This window comes from Cupressus sempervirens, chromosome 2, assembly GCF_028749045.1.
Source record: "Cupressus sempervirens isolate cs-2001-9-10 chromosome 2, ASM2874904v1, whole genome shotgun sequence".
NCBI lineage: Eukaryota > Viridiplantae > Streptophyta > Pinopsida > Cupressales > Cupressaceae > Cupressus > Cupressus sempervirens.
Genome location: NC_143119.1, coordinates 409,173,325 through 409,190,761, shown reverse-complemented (window position 1 = coordinate 409,190,761; position 17,437 = coordinate 409,173,325). Strand labels below are relative to the sequence as shown.

The 17,437-nt window shown below is 33.7% G+C and overlaps 1 pseudogene; it reads left to right on the top strand.

The window, feature by feature from the left end:
* Window positions 1-1,262: 1,262 nt before the first annotated feature.
* On the top strand, window positions 1,263-16,099 carry LOC149572839 (alpha-L-fucosidase 1-like; annotated as a pseudogene).
* Window positions 16,100-17,437: the final 1,338 nt, after the last annotated feature.

The window sequence follows — 17,437 nt, the reverse complement described above, 5'->3', positions numbered from 1 at the left end:
TTAGCAAATAATTGACATTGACCTATCATATTTAATTCTTCAAAGAATAATCTCCACATACAATTAAATTTTCTTTGACAAGTACGCTTGCTAATCTTGTCAGACATTGATGTCAAAATGTTAGTATCAATATCAATCAAATATTTTGGTCTTCTAAAATGAATTCTAAAAGGTGTTATAATCTCTTCCATTTTCACAATATTTTGAACATTAACATAAGGTTGAGTGATTTGTGTTCCTTGAACTGAAGATGATGTGCCTTGGCAATAAGATGCAAAATATGGAATATCACCTACTTGATATGTTGATGTTGTGCCTTCAACATGACATGATGGAGTGTGTACATTTTTAGATGTAGAAATTAACATCTCTTCAACATGAGATGATGATATGACTCCAATATTGGAAGATGGTGTCAGTACTACATTTGACCTTATTTTTCTACCAAAAGTTTTGACCTTCAATTAAAAAGGTTTAGGTTGGTCGGATTGTAGAAGGGAATTTAAAAAAAAAATAAAAAAAAAATCTAAGCCCATGTTGGTTGAAATTTCAACCAACACGGGCTTAACTTTAAAATAAAAAATCATTTTTGATTTCATTGTTTGATGAAGCGCACAAAGGAACTAGAGCTGGAACATGGTGTAAGGGTTTTCTTACTATGGAATTTGATTGGCATTGTTTTCTTGTACATTTGTCAATCCTTCTGCATTACAAGTCCTCATTGCATTTTTCTTTACATTTGTCGATCCTTATTTTATGATTGTGCCCCCCAACTTCTCCCTATTGCTCACTCTGTCTCTACTTTCTAGTTGCTCACTATTGCTAGTCATGACTTCAAACTTCATCTGTGAAAACATCTCTTCTCACTTTTATTGATTTAAAATCATAGCGAACAAAGTGAAAAAACCTAAGTAGCATCATTCTATTTTGCCCAATGGAGGAGTGGATTCGGGTGTTTTAAAATTAGCAATAAAATTTATTAATGTGAACATCATTTTCTTTATTTGCTATTTAAAATTAGAATCTTTAGACTCCATTTTTAACTTGTAAGATTTGTGTTGTTTGGATTTTATACTCTATCTTGATCTGCTTATCTCACAGACATGTGATTCCTCATAAAAATTTGAACCTCTTAGAGGGCGAATGTGTTAATTGATGTTGTAGCACATGATATATTTGTACTACATAGCTTGAGATTGATCTGAATGCTCCGTTTTAACATGGAGAAAATCATCATTCAATTATTGGTGGGGTAGTGTGAAATGGGGAGAATTATGATATGGGTGGCTATTTTTCTTTCATGTATTTTTGATTTGGGGGTCTACAATTTTTTTGTTCCATGTCCCTTGCCTCTGGAGCCTCTTCCCACTGCCAAGCAACTTAAATGGTGGTAGAGAGAAATGGTTATGTTTCTTCATTTCTGTATAAATACATTCACCAACAGAGAATGCGGAACAGGGAAAGAGAATCCTCAATGGTTCAATCCAAATGGGCTTGATGAAAATCTATGGGTGAATGTGGCCAAAGAAGTAGGGTTTTCTCTTTTAATTCTAACTAAAAAACACCATGATGGGTTCTACCTCCGGCCTTCTAAGTATACAGATCATTTTGTGAAAAGCAGCTATTGTAAAGATGGAGAAGAAGATGTTAAGGACTTATCAATGGCGGCACAAGCCCAAGGCTTGGATTTTGGTGTTTGTTTGTCTCCATGGAATCAATATGAGCATTTCTATGGGAACAAGGTGTAGTATAATGAATTTTATTTGGAACAGTTGTAGGAACAAAGTGAGATTTTCTATGCTTTCTTTATTATTTTTTAATTGATTGATATAAATATGAGAAACAATTTTTTAGCTCCAATTGTTAATTAGCTATAATAAGAAAAGGATGAAATCCATGGGAAATAATTTATGTTATCTATAAATAGGCTTCATCCCATGTGCCATTCTTAGTGTTTTCTCTATTTTTCATCTATGGCAAGAAACAAGCACTTTATGTACTAGAATATTTGAAGACAAGTTTGTCCACTAAATCGAATTTGAGTAGGTAAAGTTGGGTAGAGTAGAGGTTTATTGCTTCTGTAGCCATGGTGAAGTGAAGCTAGAGTTTCCATAAAAATATTTTGCAAGAAAACATTGTTACAATGTGGAAATTGTTTCTATACCTACTCTTAGCCCAAACAAAAAGAAATGGATGCTTGATTCTATAAATATAATGTTTCCAATTCCAAACTCCAAAAAATCCCAAATGTGTTGAGAAAACAATAAGAAACTGAGCTGGTATACAAAATGCATTAAAATGTGGATGACAAATGAGATACATATATTCTTAATAGCCTTGAAAACATATGAGATCTATATATTCTTATCTGCCTTATCAACTTCAATAGCAATGTTATTGTCTCAGGGTGTATGAATAGTTTTTTTATTTTAATTGGGAGTTATAGATTGAGGGTTGTAATTTAGGCTATATTTTCTTATAATATTAGATCTCTGCATTCAACTAAACATTACAATACAAATCAATTAAACAACTCAATTGTCTGCTAATTTATCAAGCAAATAGGCTCTACTTTTTCTATCAAACATCAAATAGGTTTTACCTTTGAGATTTATCCTTTGAAAAGTTGGGGTATTATCTTTCTTTATGGTAATTATGGGTTTGAACAAGATAGCCACCTTGTCCATGATTCGATGGACCCTTTTCTAAGGATTTATCTGAAAATGAGCTCTGAAGAGCAATTACTAGATGTTTTGAAGTTCATGGAATGCTTCAAAGAGAAAATATAACTTCAGTATGGTATTACTATGGACAGTAAACAAAGCATTATAGACTTAATTCATTGGATCCAGATATGTAGTGAATATAACTGTAAATAAGGCATTACACACCACTTCACAAGATTCAAAAAGAACACAACAATATTTCCTTTCATAGTAAGGCATCCCATGCTCTTTAACTTCGCCAACTAGGAAGCACAACTTTAAAATGAAACTATTGCAATTAATGTGTTCGTACTTGTCAATTTTATGCTATTTTAGAATAGTGAGTGACTAAAAGCAAACAAATGCCTAAAAAGTTTCTATAAAAATAATCAATTGTGAAAGCTTAAGCTACCAAGTAGAAAATTTCCATCTATGTTTTCTTTTTGAGGGTTTAAGATTGGTATACGGATTGCAAGTATGGCCCCATATTCGAAGTATGGTTTGATGGTGCAAAAGGAGATAACACTACAATGACATACTTGTTTTCCAAGTGGTTTTCTCTAGTTAATGAGTTGCAAATATTGACAAACATATTCTCAGATGTAGGGCTAGACATCAGATGGGTGGGAGATGAAAATGGGACTGCAGGCTCAACATTTTGGTCCACCATGAATGGATATTCCTTGAAGATTGGAGATGCTTCTATTGAAGGGTAACTCATAAAAACCCCCAAAAAATAAAAATAAAAAACCCTTTTCCCCTTGGCAAAAACTTTATTGAACAATTCTAGTTTTTTCTCCTATAGGTATTTGAATATTGGAGATCCATATGGAACAGATTGCATTCCTACAGAATTTGATGCATCAATCAGAAAAGGCTGGTTTTGGCATCTAGAGTAGAAACCAAAACTACTAAGCAAATTACTAGATATCTATTATAATTTAGTGGGGAGAAATTGTGTTCTTTTGCTCAATGTTTCACCAAACACAATGGGGCTCATCTCTAAAGAAGATGTAGAAAGGATAATGTAATTCACAAATGCCATTAAAACCATTTTTTCAAAGGATCTGGCTACTTCTTCTTATGTCATAGTAAGTAGTGTGAGAGGGGAAGCTTTTATCCCTAGCAATGTATTGAACAATGATCTTTGGACTTACTAGGCACCCAAAAATCAAAAAAACAACAAAAAAGTAAGCTGGATATGTTTGGATAGGTTTACTTGCACACTCATAATAGAATTTAAAATTGAGTGATTGCAGTGCAGATGGAAATGGGAGGAGTAGAGAGGATGTAGAGGCATGCAAATGCTCAAGCTCATCATGCCAGGCTTCAGAAAATTGTTCTGCCCTGGGACTATTTTGACCTCATCAAGCATTTCAAAGTACTCACTTTTCACTTTACTACTCGTGCAATGACGTTTCTCACTAAAATTAATGTTTTCAAACAAAACTTTGGCAGGAAAGAGAGAAAGAACATAGTAAGAATACTACTGAAGAGGGTGTAGCTTTGAAGAAAGTAGGGAGTAGTTTCAAAGACTTAAATGAGTACTTGAGGATGTTTGAGCCTCTGCTCATCATTGGGAGGTTCTTTCTTCAATTTTGTTTTAACTAGAAAGATGAATTTGTGGCTCGGATATTGTTTGAATGCAATGATAGTTTTCTTAATCTTGTTACATTTAGAACACATTACTATAAACCCACATTTCTATTACAATGATTTATTTGTGAGCAGCCCATTCATTGCATTTCTGGGTATGCTTTGATTTGAAGGTATGAAAATAAAGTGGAGACAAAATCCTTTAGTTCAGAAAGTATGAGCAAGCAGATTGGTGCTAATGACACCCCAAATGAGGCATTATCTTCTTGGAGGAAGAAATGCAAATATTATGCCCCTGCCCCAGGTAATTGTAGTAGCACTGACATCCTTCATGGCAATACTTGCTCTTGCTCCTAGACTACCCTATTGGGATGGTCCTTTGAAAATGTACATAGCCAGGACACATGCTCTTGAAAAAGTATGTATGTTTTTTTATGTGCATAATTATATTCATTTTCTCTATTTGTTTGTTTGTCCCTTCTATTTGATCTTTATCTACCTTCCATTTTTTGGGTGGCGTAGAAATGATTTCTATTAAGGAAGCTGTCAAGAGGTGAAATGTTCTGAATCAATTGGAACATGTTATGTTCATTCTTTTTCTTGTTGGTTTTCTGTGCTTTATAATTTGTAATGTTGTGAATTGCATAGACCCTTCCTCTTGTTTTGTTAGCACCTTAATTCATTGGTTACTACAAACTACATTTTAAGCAAGAAAATGATGAATTCATGGAAAGTACAAAAACTATAGCCCTCAAATTATTGTTGTAGCAATTACACTCGAATAACAATTAAACCAAAAATTCTCACTCACTTGAAAGATAGGGTGTGAAATATCTTTCGTGAGTATATGTAGACTAGGAAGCAATGAAAATAATTTCAATTAAAATGAAAACAATAGCTATGAAATAATTGGAATGAATTAGAATGGTATTTCTTAATATCTTTGTTATTCATATAAACATAAAGTCTAGTAATTCAATCGTTATCTCAAACATTGAGAATTTTTTTGTAATTATGTTAATTTAACTTGATTTAAATATTGATCGACCACTGAAATCATAGACATAATAGAATAAGAATGGTGAGCGTTCATGTCTCATATCTGTAGGGTAATCGGTTGGAAGAGGCTAATGTCATGATCAAGCAAAATTATAGATAGTTTCCATTGGACTTAGAAATATTTGAGACCATTAAAATATGGTACAAATTTGGAGTTAATTTGGTAATAATTCTTCCAATTTATTTTTTCTCATCTCAAAAGCTAAAGGGGTGATTCATGTATTTCTTTATATTCACTCAATCAGAATCATAAGTTCATGTTGTCTATGATATCAGGAATACTTTCACTATTTTGACATTCTAAGTGTGTTCTTCCCACATCACAATTTCATATATTTCTAGTTTCATCATATGGATTGATATTGTTCTAGCTGTTCCCTCTGTGAAGTAAGACAACTATTTTTAACTATTGTTTCTTACCATCTCTCTTAAAATTTTGATGATAATTGCACTAGCTATGTTTAGTTTTTTTTTTGTCGTGATACAAATATAAGTTAAATTTTATTGAGTTTAGAATAATAATTGATAATACTATAAGTTGATAGGGTTTCATACATGTTTTTTTAAATAAGTACCTATAAGAGGGTGCTGATTGGTACTACAATAGTAGTGTCCTTATAAGCACATTAACAACAACAACAACAACAGTGTACATGTTTCTTAACAAACTCTCCCATGTATCTTCTCATCCTCGTCATTGAGTAATTTGTACAAAATATTGAGGTAACTATTTGAGTGAGTTTCTCTGTGAATCTAAATGGGCCAACCATTTTCTGTTGTGTTTTAATTTTTCTCAGTTAAAAATCCATAGTTTTGACCTAGTCCATTGTAGAGATCATGCAAGCCACTCTTCTTGTAGACATTTGCAAAAGCATCCACTATCAATTTGTAGGCTGCCTAAAAATGTGCATGCCTTAATTGGTTATCCAAAGATATTTTGTGCGATCCTATCAATTGCACAAGTAAATACTAAAAATAGGAATATGAAATAGAGTAGAAAGAAGAGTAACAATTTATGCCTTCTACTTCAATTTATTGCAATCATAAAGAATAAAGAATATATGGTTTAGTTATATTTTACATAAAAAATAAATCTATATACATTATTAAAATTCATTTTCAACATTGCAAGAGAGACATCCTCTTTATACTCTTTCTTGATCTTAGATTGGTTTTGACAATTGAGTGTCAACACACTTAAGAAATTTTCTATGTTGATGCCAAGTATAATATAGATGCTGAGTTACAATATGTGCTGAGCCAAAAATTCAACAAGTGTTGAGTCATTTAGATGTCGAGCAAACAGATAGTGCTGAGCAAGTTTTAGATGTTGAGTGACTAATAAATGTCGAACAAAGTTTAAGTACTGAGCAAGACATAATCTAGTATGTGCTGAGCATTAGCAATCAATAAGTGTCGAGTAACACAGAATCAATAGAAGAGTTTGTGCCTTCAAAAACTAAGATCTAAACCATTTTTGAGCCGACATATGGATAGATCTTAGAGGATTAAAAGATAAAATCAAATATATTTGATTCCCTATGCAAACAACATTCAGCCAATTAGAAAATTGAAAATATTTGAGTGGGAAAGATAGATGAATCTCAATCATAGATTCATACCTAACCCTAAGTCATGAAATCCTTTTAAGGAGGTCAAAACCCCATAAATCAATATTGTATGAGATAGAATGTGCAAAAGGAGAATGCATGCAAGGAGAGAATGCTAGCAAAGTTTGAAGGAAGTGAAAGGGGTGAATTGATTTAGAAGAAGGATAACATTGCAAAATCAATTAGTAGAACAAAGAATCAAGGTAATAGTAGTTTCATACTAGATCCGTAAGGATCAGTTTAGATAGAACAAGGATCTAAAATCAACAATAGCAGATTGCAAGTAATCAGGTCAAACATTCTACTATACTTTCTAACAATTGTATTAGCAGAATGAAATCCTATGGAGATAGGTTGGTTTAACAACCATTGTATAAAGCCTTTAATAGGTTGGCATTCCAAGTGAATGTTTGTAAATCCTTTAGCTAGGTACACTTTTGATAGAGTGTTAAAATCCTTTAATAGGGTAGGATCTAACAATCCTTGTAAGCTTTTAACAAGGCAGGCCTTTCACATGGCAAATCATGAGAATGGTCAAAAATATGTAACCTTAATAGGTGAACTTTATTGCTATAGTAGTGAAGAGTTGTAGGTGTCATCCCCACCCCAGTTTTACCTTCTCATTGGAGGGTTTCTAGATAACCATATCTAGTGTCAAGTGTTTATGTGGATGCATTTACTTTACATGTTATTTTCATATGTTTATGCATGCAATGTTTTAAAGTTAAAAGTTTCATTGGTTAAAGTTTAATACTTCTGATTCACCCCCCCTCTCAGAAGTATATTTCCCACTTGTCAATTCCCAACAATTGGTATCAAAGCCTAGTTCTCATTAGGAGAAGCCTTACAACTTGGAGAAAAGATATTGAGATGGTATTCTACAAGTTGGGAAAAACCATTAAGAATCAAAAGATTGAGATACACCTCTTACTGCAATAGTTGGATGAAGCCAAAAATTCCTTGAGGAGTTTGCTAAAGAGAAGGAAAGAGATTGCCATAGCTAAGAATGACACTCAATACAAGGAGATTGACACCATAAAGTTATTTACACATGATAACTCATGTGAGTTTGATGCAGCAATTGCAGATCTCATGGACAAGAATAGAGCACAAGTTGAAGAGATTAGAAATCTCAAGTTGGAGCAAGAATCACAAGCAATACTGCTATATGAAGTAACTAAACAAAAGAAGAAAGCCATTGAGGATAAGGTCATGATTGAAGAAGATAAAAGTATTTTGTCAAATAGATTAGAAAAAAAATTAGTAGAGCTGTCTAGTATCTCAAACATGTAGTTGGATACCTTGAGCCAAATGATGAATGTCCATCATGAGTTGAATGTCAAAGACATTGAAATAACTACATTGAAATTGCAAAATGAGCAATTGTAGAATGACCTAAAAAGAGAGAAGGAGTTTGCTAAAAGCTTGAACAAGCCAAATGAAGCCATCAAATACTTTGAGAAACTATTGAAATCCCCTAGATCTAGTAAAAACACATCATGCTTGGGCTACACAAACACTGAAGAAGGAGTGTCAACCAAGACTACTGAACAAAGGAATGACAAAGGTAAGAACTCAAAACCCACTTATCATCATTTTGGTAAGAAAGTACATATAGCTAATGTTTGTAGGAACAAGAATGCTAGTCAGAATGTTAAGCCAAAGAACATGATCCATTATTACAAGTGTAACAAGCAAGGTCATTAGGCACATGAATGCAAGACAAGGACCATGCATGCACCAAGATTTGAAGGATGCTGTTACAATTGTTAGAAGTTTGGACACAAAGCCTTTGAATGTAGATCCAAGTCCACATGGTCATCAAACAAGGGAAGAAGCCATGAAAATTCCTACAATTGGGATTACAACACAAGACATAGCTATCACTACTATCAATAGTATGGGCACATCCCTAAAAATTTCATAAGTTCAGTGGAAGCTATAGCAGATGGTTGAGCCAAACTACATGCTTTAGTTGTTTGAAGACTAGTCATATCAGCAAGCATTGTCCAACAAGATCAAAGGAACCTAACTCAGACTCAAATAAGGGAAAAGGAAAAGTAGATGTTAAATACATTAGAGGAGAGATGAATAAAACATGGAAGAAGAAAGATGGAAGTAACACATCAAATGAAGGGATCACTTCACCTAAAGGGTCAAGTGGTCATACTTCATAAAACTAAGCAAGAAGGCATGTGGGACTGATATTTAAATGCTTTATCATACATCAATTCCTAGAATGAGTCAGTACTGAAAAAGACAGATCAACATGAATAAAGATGCAAAAAGTTTTCATACTATTGCCGAGTAAGGAAAGTTGCCTTCAGATGCCAAGTGAAATCCTAGTATATGCTGAGTTGTCTGCCAAAGTTAGTAGAAGCCAAGTCAATAGTGGTTGCCAAGTAAAAGGAAATTATTATTGAAGTTGAGTAAGGGAAACTCCAGTGGATGCTAAGTGTTAGAAAATCAATGGAGGCCGAGTAAAGTAGAATTACATTAGAAGCAGAGTGGACAGCTGTACATGCACTAAGCATTAAATGCTATGTAATAAAGGGAATGAGGTCAAGTTTTTGATCATTTCTCATCATTACAAATACAAAGTGAGAGTGAGAAGAGAAAAAAAATGATTTCCAAGTAGAGATTGACACTTTTGCAAAGATTCCAACTAAGATTCAACATTGTCTCGTCGATCTAAGGTATTTACTCAAGTGCTAAGATACATAGTTACAAAATTTCTATATCTTGAAACCCTAGTTTTTAGAAATGGCATCTAGCTCTAGGAATCCCAAGGATAAGGAACCATTTGAGGTTTAGTTGGTCAGAAATGAAGTGAAACAACAAAATTTCAGACCAATTCTTGAAGTCGTTTACAAAAATGACCTTGCTGGTGCTTTGTCTATTATTCCACCTAAGGTTGTTATGATGAAAGATGTCCAAAAATGTTATAATTGTAAAGTTGGAGCAATTGGTGAAATGGAGATTAGGCAAGCCTATGAAAAAATTTGTGAGAATGGGGTATTAAAGGAAGAATTTTAGATTGTTGAAAGGAAGGGCTTAACCTATGCCCTAGATTTCCTTGGAGTTTTCAAAATTGAATGGATAAGAATAGTGTCAAGTAGAATTCATGACGGATGCCTATGGTTAGAGGATGGACCCATTAAATTGTCAAAGAGAATCATACATAGGGTTATAGGGTACCCAACCCCAGAATAGATAAAGACCCTAAGGAGTGATTCAAAAGAAGCCATAAAGAAGCACGTTGGAGCCAAGTGGAACAAAAGGGGCATGACAATTGACACAATTAGAGATCCACTTGTAGAATTTTTGTTAGGGTTATATCCCATAAATTCTACTAGTCAAGCTGACTAAATAGTGTACCATGCATTGCAGTTGATGTAGGATACAAATTTGTCAAGAAAGATCATACATATGATCTAGTAGAACTACAACTACAATAGATTATGGAGAATTTGGGAGCGATAAGGAGATCCAAGAGTGCTCAGTGCAAATTTGGATCAATTTTGATATGCATATTTTTCTATGTTCATAATGAATTCCCTTCTTTTGGTAAAATAAGCTTCAAAACAAATAGGTCTATAGCAGTACAAGTTAATGAGTACATAGTGTAGATGAGAGCCAATTTTGAAACCTTAATGAAAAGCTATTTTGAAGAGTTTAAAAAGTCTATGAAGCAAAGGCTCATAATAACAATTTCTCTAGTGGATCAACACATCAATGACATTTGTTTCTTAGTTGACATTGATTATACATATATCCAAGCAACAGTACCAAGGGTGAGATGGCCAAGGCCACTTGGATATGAAATTAACATTGATGAGGCATCAGCAACAATTACAACATTGCTTGCAGAAGGCATTGATAAAAGTGCAAAACCCTTTGGCACTTTTAATGTTGTGAAATCCAAGGTAGAGATGGAGTTAAAGACTACTTCAACCCTAAAGAAGAAGGATAAATTGGTCAAAAAGCTAAAGGCCAAATTTGGTGAAGGGACAACATAATTAAAAGAAGAAGAAGAAGAAGAAGAAGAAGAAGAAGAAGAATAGGGCCAAGGACCACTTGCCTTGACACAAGGCATGGGTGAAGATTCTAAAGAGGAAAAAGGTGTTGAGGAGGAAGAGCAAGTTGATGAAGCACCTCCCAAGCTAGAGCCAAAGAAAATAAAAGCTCAAAAATAGCTTGCAACTCAGCCCAAAGGCAAAAAGATAGCCACGCCAAGTCTACCTAAGCCTACTACAAGGGAAAGTACAAGAGCTACAAAAAAGGAGGCTAAGGAGCAAGAGAAGAAGAAGGCTACCAAGTAGGAAGGTCCAACAAAGAAGAAGCTAAGAAGAAAATATGTTGCACCTCCTAAGTTAGATGAGGAAAGGATTGAATCTGAAGACACTATCCAATTTAGAGTGGTAAGTTACACCACCAAGTCAAATTTAGAAAACATATGTGATAATAATAGAGAGAATGCAAACTTATCAGGCTTGAAAAGCATTGATTTTAATAAGTTGATTAGAGAAGAATAGAACATAGTTGAAGAATTAGTCTACACTATGATGGCAAAGTTCAAGAACACTCCACTTGAACTTGACAATTCTATGCCCAAAGAGTTGTATACTATTGTTGAAAATAAATGGCATTATTGCCTTAATATGGAAAAAGAAAAAAGAGAGTCAACATTGGCTTGAGTAATTCCAGAGCTCACAAAAAGACAAATAACCAAGGCAAATAAGAAGCATGGGAGAAAATTTGCACCCAAATATAGAGCATTTAGTATTATTCAAAATAAGATTTAGGATGTTGTGAAAAAGTCCACACAAATGTGGAAGTTAATCTATGGCCTCACAACTGTAAAAGAAGGAGAAGAAGAACCCTTTGAAGGGAGAAACAATGGAAAAGAGGTTGAAAATGAAAAGGAAGGTGAAAAGAAAAAAGAAAAGGAAAATACAGTGGAAAAGGAAACACAAAAGGATGATATGGCAACTGCTAAAGAGCAACAAATAGAACAGAGTGTGCAAGACACACAATTAGCACCTCCAAGTCCTCCACAAGACACTTCTACACCTACAAAAATAATAAAAGTAAAGGATGTTTCTGACAATTCTGGTCAGAACATAAATCCATTGACTATAGAGGATCTCAAGAAGATCCTTGACCAAAGAACTCTACAAGCCCAATTATGAAACAATCCAGTGTTGGTTAGTGTAGATGAGTTGCAGAAAGTAGTAACTGACTTGACTAGGGATAAGATGGCAACACAAGAAATATTTTCTATCATCCCTACAACTAGAAGTGGACAACCCAAAGAGTAAGCTGCATAAGATACATCAGCTAAGGTTGAATCCATAGTTAAGGTCACTACAACTACCGAGGAGCCAACAAAGGACCAAAAAGGACATATGGATACTTTTATTCCTACTGCACAAGTACAAGGTGCACCACCTCAGATAATAGTTCTTGATAAAGATAGATCAGAGGAGGAGAAGGAGCAATGAGTAATTCAAACTTTGGCTAATCTACCAACCTTTGGGACTCCAACAAAAATATCACAAAAGCTAAGCACTAAAGTAGTACCACTTCAAATTTTAGCACTAGGCTCAAGCTCTATGAAGTTTGCAAGGGTAGTTCACTACGAAGACCCTACACTAGATGAAGAAATAGTCATTCCTAAGTATGACTATGAAACCATGAACATTGATCAGATCAATGAAGTGCAAGAGGCACTAGAGAGGAAGAAGAAGTAAGAGATACTCAGGAATGAGTATAAATAGAGGCAATAATTAATTGAAATAAAGGACATATTTTTAGATGCATTTAGCTTGTACGCACTTGATGAAACAAAGTCCATTATGGAGAAACTTTCAAACATAGTGGACCATGTGTAAAGTGAAAACCATGATACTAATGCAAAGCTAATGGAATGGTCAAAAAGGAAGTTTCAAACAAAGGTAAATGAAAGAATATCTAGTGAGATAGCACTATCACAAGTGGAACTAGCTAAGAAAATTGAAAAGGTGAAGGCAATACTTGAGAATATCTTCTAATTGTACTCAAAATTTTGTGATCCTTCTATCTTCATATAGGAGACTAGCTAGAGAATCATGAGCTTGGAGAGGAACTTAGAGATATCAAGCATGCAACTACCCAAAGATCCAACTCAAAGTGAGAAGCACTTTAATACAACACTTCACACTCAAAAGGAACTAGCTATATTAATAGCAAAAGAGGCTAACACAAGAGCCAAGTTGGTGCAAATACAAGCCTCCCTAACCCCTCACATGGAAATTTTTCAAAAGGAACTAGCCTATTCAAAGAATGTGATAAAGAATGATCCCAATCTTTCCACATTAGATAGCTTAGTTCACGTTGCAGTAGAGACAACCATTCAAAAAAAATCCCTAGAAGTTGCAATACAAAGCTGGGATGCTACTCCAAGAATTGTAATGGAAGTGAACAAGAACTTCTTGGCCAAATATTTAGTCAATGTCTAGAACCTTTGACATAAGTGTCAACAAAAGGACACTTTAAACTGTAAGGGGAACATGTGAAAGGGGGAGAAAAAATAAAAGAGGGAGGAATAAAATAAATAGAGAAAGCAAACAGAGAAAATACAGGGCATAATAGAACACATCAAATAAAGAGTATCAGACCCTAAGACAAGGAGTATTAGTTGAGGCACATCAATCTATTCAGAGATATTTTGATTACAAGGATATGGCACATCAACTCAGGGGGAGATACAAAATTTTGAGGTATATAGTCCTTCACAAAATTTTGAACAATTTTGAAGTTTTGTATATATGCCAAACAAAATGTATATTATACTTGAAGAGTTTAGTTTCATCATGTATAGTTAAGTGTTTTTGACACTCATGTCAAAGGGGGAGATTGTTGATCTTAGATTGGTTTTGACAATTGAGTGTTAACACACTTAAGAAATTTTCTAAGTTGATGCTGAGTATAATATAGATGCCAAGTTACAATATGTGCCAAGATAGAAATTCAACGAGTGCTGAGTCATTCAAATGCCAAGAAAATAGACAGTGAAAAGCAAGTTTCAGATGCTGAGTGCCTAATAGATGCTGAGAAAAGTTCAAGTGCCAAGCAAGACATAATCTAATATGTGTCGAGCATCAACAATTAGTAAGTGCTGAGTAACATAGAATTAGCATAATGTTTATGCCTTTACAAAATAATATGTAAACCATTTTTGAGCTGACATATCGATAGATCTCGAAGGATTAAAAGATAAGATTGAATCTATTTGATTCCGTATGCAAACAACAAGCAAACAATTAGAAAATTGGAAATATTTGAGCAGGAAAGATAGATGAATCTAATCATAGATTCATATCTAACCCTAAGTCATGAAATCCTTTTAAGGAGGTCAAAATCCCATAAATTAGTATGTATTAGATAGAATGTGCAAAAAGAAAATACATGCAAGGAGAGAATGCTAGCAAAGTTTGAAGGAAGTGAAAGGGGTGAATTGACTTAGAAGAAGGACATGATTGTAGAATTAGTTAACAAAATAGAGAATCAAGGTCATAGTAGTTTCATATCAGATTAGTATGGATTAGTCTGGATAGAACAATGATCTAAAATCAGCAATAGCAGATTGCAAGTAATAGGTCAAACATTCTACTATACTTTCTAACAATTGTATTAGCAGAATGAAATCCTATGGAGATAGGTTGGTTTAACAACCATTGTATAAAGCCTTTAATAGGGTGACATTCCAAGTGAATGTTTGTAAATCCTTTAGCCAGGTACACTTTTGATAGAGTGTTAAAATCCTTTAACAGGGTAGGATCTAACAATCCTTGTAAGGTTTTAACAGGGCACCTTAATAGGTGAACTTTATTGCTATAGTAGTGAAGAGTTGTGGGTGTCATCCCCACCCCAATTTTACCTTCTCATTGGAGGGTTTCTGGGTAACCATATCTGGTGTCAAGTGTTTATGTGGATGCATTTAGTTTACATGTTATTTTCATATGTTTATGCATGCAATGTTTTAAAGTTAAAAGTTTTATTAGTTAAAGTTTAATACTTTTGATTCAACCCCCACCTCTCAAAAGTATATTTCCCACTTGTTAATTCCCAACACTCTCATACCAACACATACAAATTTTGTGCAAAATTATCTTCAGATTTAGAGGATTTTTCTGGGTACTTGCTCAAATCTTTGTACATGTAGCTAACAATATTTCTCAAAAATTGGTGAGATTAGCAAGCCTATAATAAACCATTAGCATTCTAGAATTTCACTATACCCTTTGAAATGTATACTCTCAAAATAAAGATCTAAATTTTTTTATCTTATATGCTAGTAGCTAGTTTGACACAAGCTAAAATAAATCTTCAAATGACTTACCTGAGATGCTAGACTAATACAAGGTAAGTCTAGTGGCTTTGGATGCATAACTATTGTTCCTCACAACAAGGGTCCTACCAAGATATCGACAATTTGACCAATTCTAACTCTAGGATAATAGTTAATGATTTACTAGTGATATTATTCATCTATCATAAAATGTAGAGAAGCATATGGGATAATTCTAGCAATACTAGCCCCATTTCCTCTAAAACAATTATATAAGAAACTTTCAAAATTTCTTAACAAAACACTTATAACTATTGCATATCAAATTTAACACCAAATTTTGAGTTGCATCTAGTCCTTCTCATTTGTTATGATAATGTCCAATGAAAACTCAAGGCGTGCATAGAATATAATAAGAAACATAGAACTATTGCCTAGATGATTGTTTATAAGATGACATCCATGAGAATTCAGACATGATACAGTCAAGGAAATTTTTAGGTTAACTTAGTTGTAAAAACTACATTTTGACTTCTACCGTGTATTGATTAATTTATCATAGAATACTTGAAGATTTAAAAGTATTTATAATACAATTAGAAACCATGACTAATCTATTTTAACTTCATTTCTATAATAGATTCTCTATTAAAACTTTCCTCCTTGAACCTCCAATACATATAATTGCTAGTTATTGTTGAAATATGATTACTATTGATGCATAAAATTATTTCCCAGGAATGATTTCCATTGTCCAGACAATGAATCACAAAAGATGGCAGCAGCGTCATCCATGATAGTGTTGTATCTTGTTCACCATTTCTTTACTCTCAGTAGCCCAAATACTCCCCAAAAACCAATAGAAAAACATACAATACATCCAACATACCAATACCAAGGATCCCCTATTTCCTCATCTCCCTCATTACCATTATGCACAATCAGGATAGTTGCTGGACATTTGACATCAAGTGGAAACGACAAAGATAGGGGTTACCATAGAAATATGAAGCCCTAAATGTGAAGAATTGACTTTGTGCTGGTATTTTGCCACAAAGTTTTTTGTTTGACATACCAAGTAGTCTTCTCTTAAATGAAAACATTCAAATCAGAATCTCTTGAAATATCCCCACCGATCTGATCCAATTTTTCTGATTTGTTTAGGTGTTGATTGAAGTGGTTTTAAGTTTATTTGATAATGTTTGTCATTGATTTTTAATGCCAATTAATAGTTTGGAGTTTAACCATGAAATAAAATTGAGTTCAAGAATTAAGAGAATTTGAGACATCATTAATAAGAATTTGTATACCTAAAGTCCAATACCCAAGTAAATGAGGAATTATATTGATGGATCCATGTAGATCTCAATATATGTGTGCCCAACTTGCTACACTGGTGCCAACTAGTTTTATTTGCATCAACAATAATTACTAAAAACAAATAATGAAAGGAACAATGGAATTACTAAATGCTATGCTTGGCTTGTAGGAAAATTTATTGAATTAAACTAGAAATTTCTCAATGTATCAAACAAGTTGAACCATAAAATCTTTGTAATGCCTGATGGATCTCAAATTTGCTACTATCAATTACTGATCAAGAAATCTGCACAAACCCTAATCCCATTCTTGAATTGCACAAACCTCTTAGTATATTACTCAAGAGTCCAAACACCTCTTATTGTTTGAGTTCTTAGTCCCAGTATATCAAGTAAAGTTTGGCAAGAATGGTACTACCAGCTCCAAAATTTGCTAAGTCCCGTAAGAACTTTAAGCAAATCAGCAAGATGAAAATCACTCCAAAAATGTGTGGAACCAATTTAAACAATAGAGATTGATAGGCCACTCCTAATTATGTGCTTACTATATCCTATAGGTGACCCATCCTTCCTAAAAGAATACTTATTTTCCTTCCCATGATGTACTACCTCCCTGTCATACTACCAAGGGAAACCTTCTGAGGCATCCAAAGACTACATACATGTAAGAGCAAGGAGAGGCCAAGCTACCAAAAACCATAGCCTTGCAGAGAGGGTAAGTTTTCATTTTTCCACATAATTAGGAAGGATTTTTTTGTGAAATATTTTCTTTTTTAGATCTCTTCATATAATGAGCCTAAAATATTGAAGAATAGG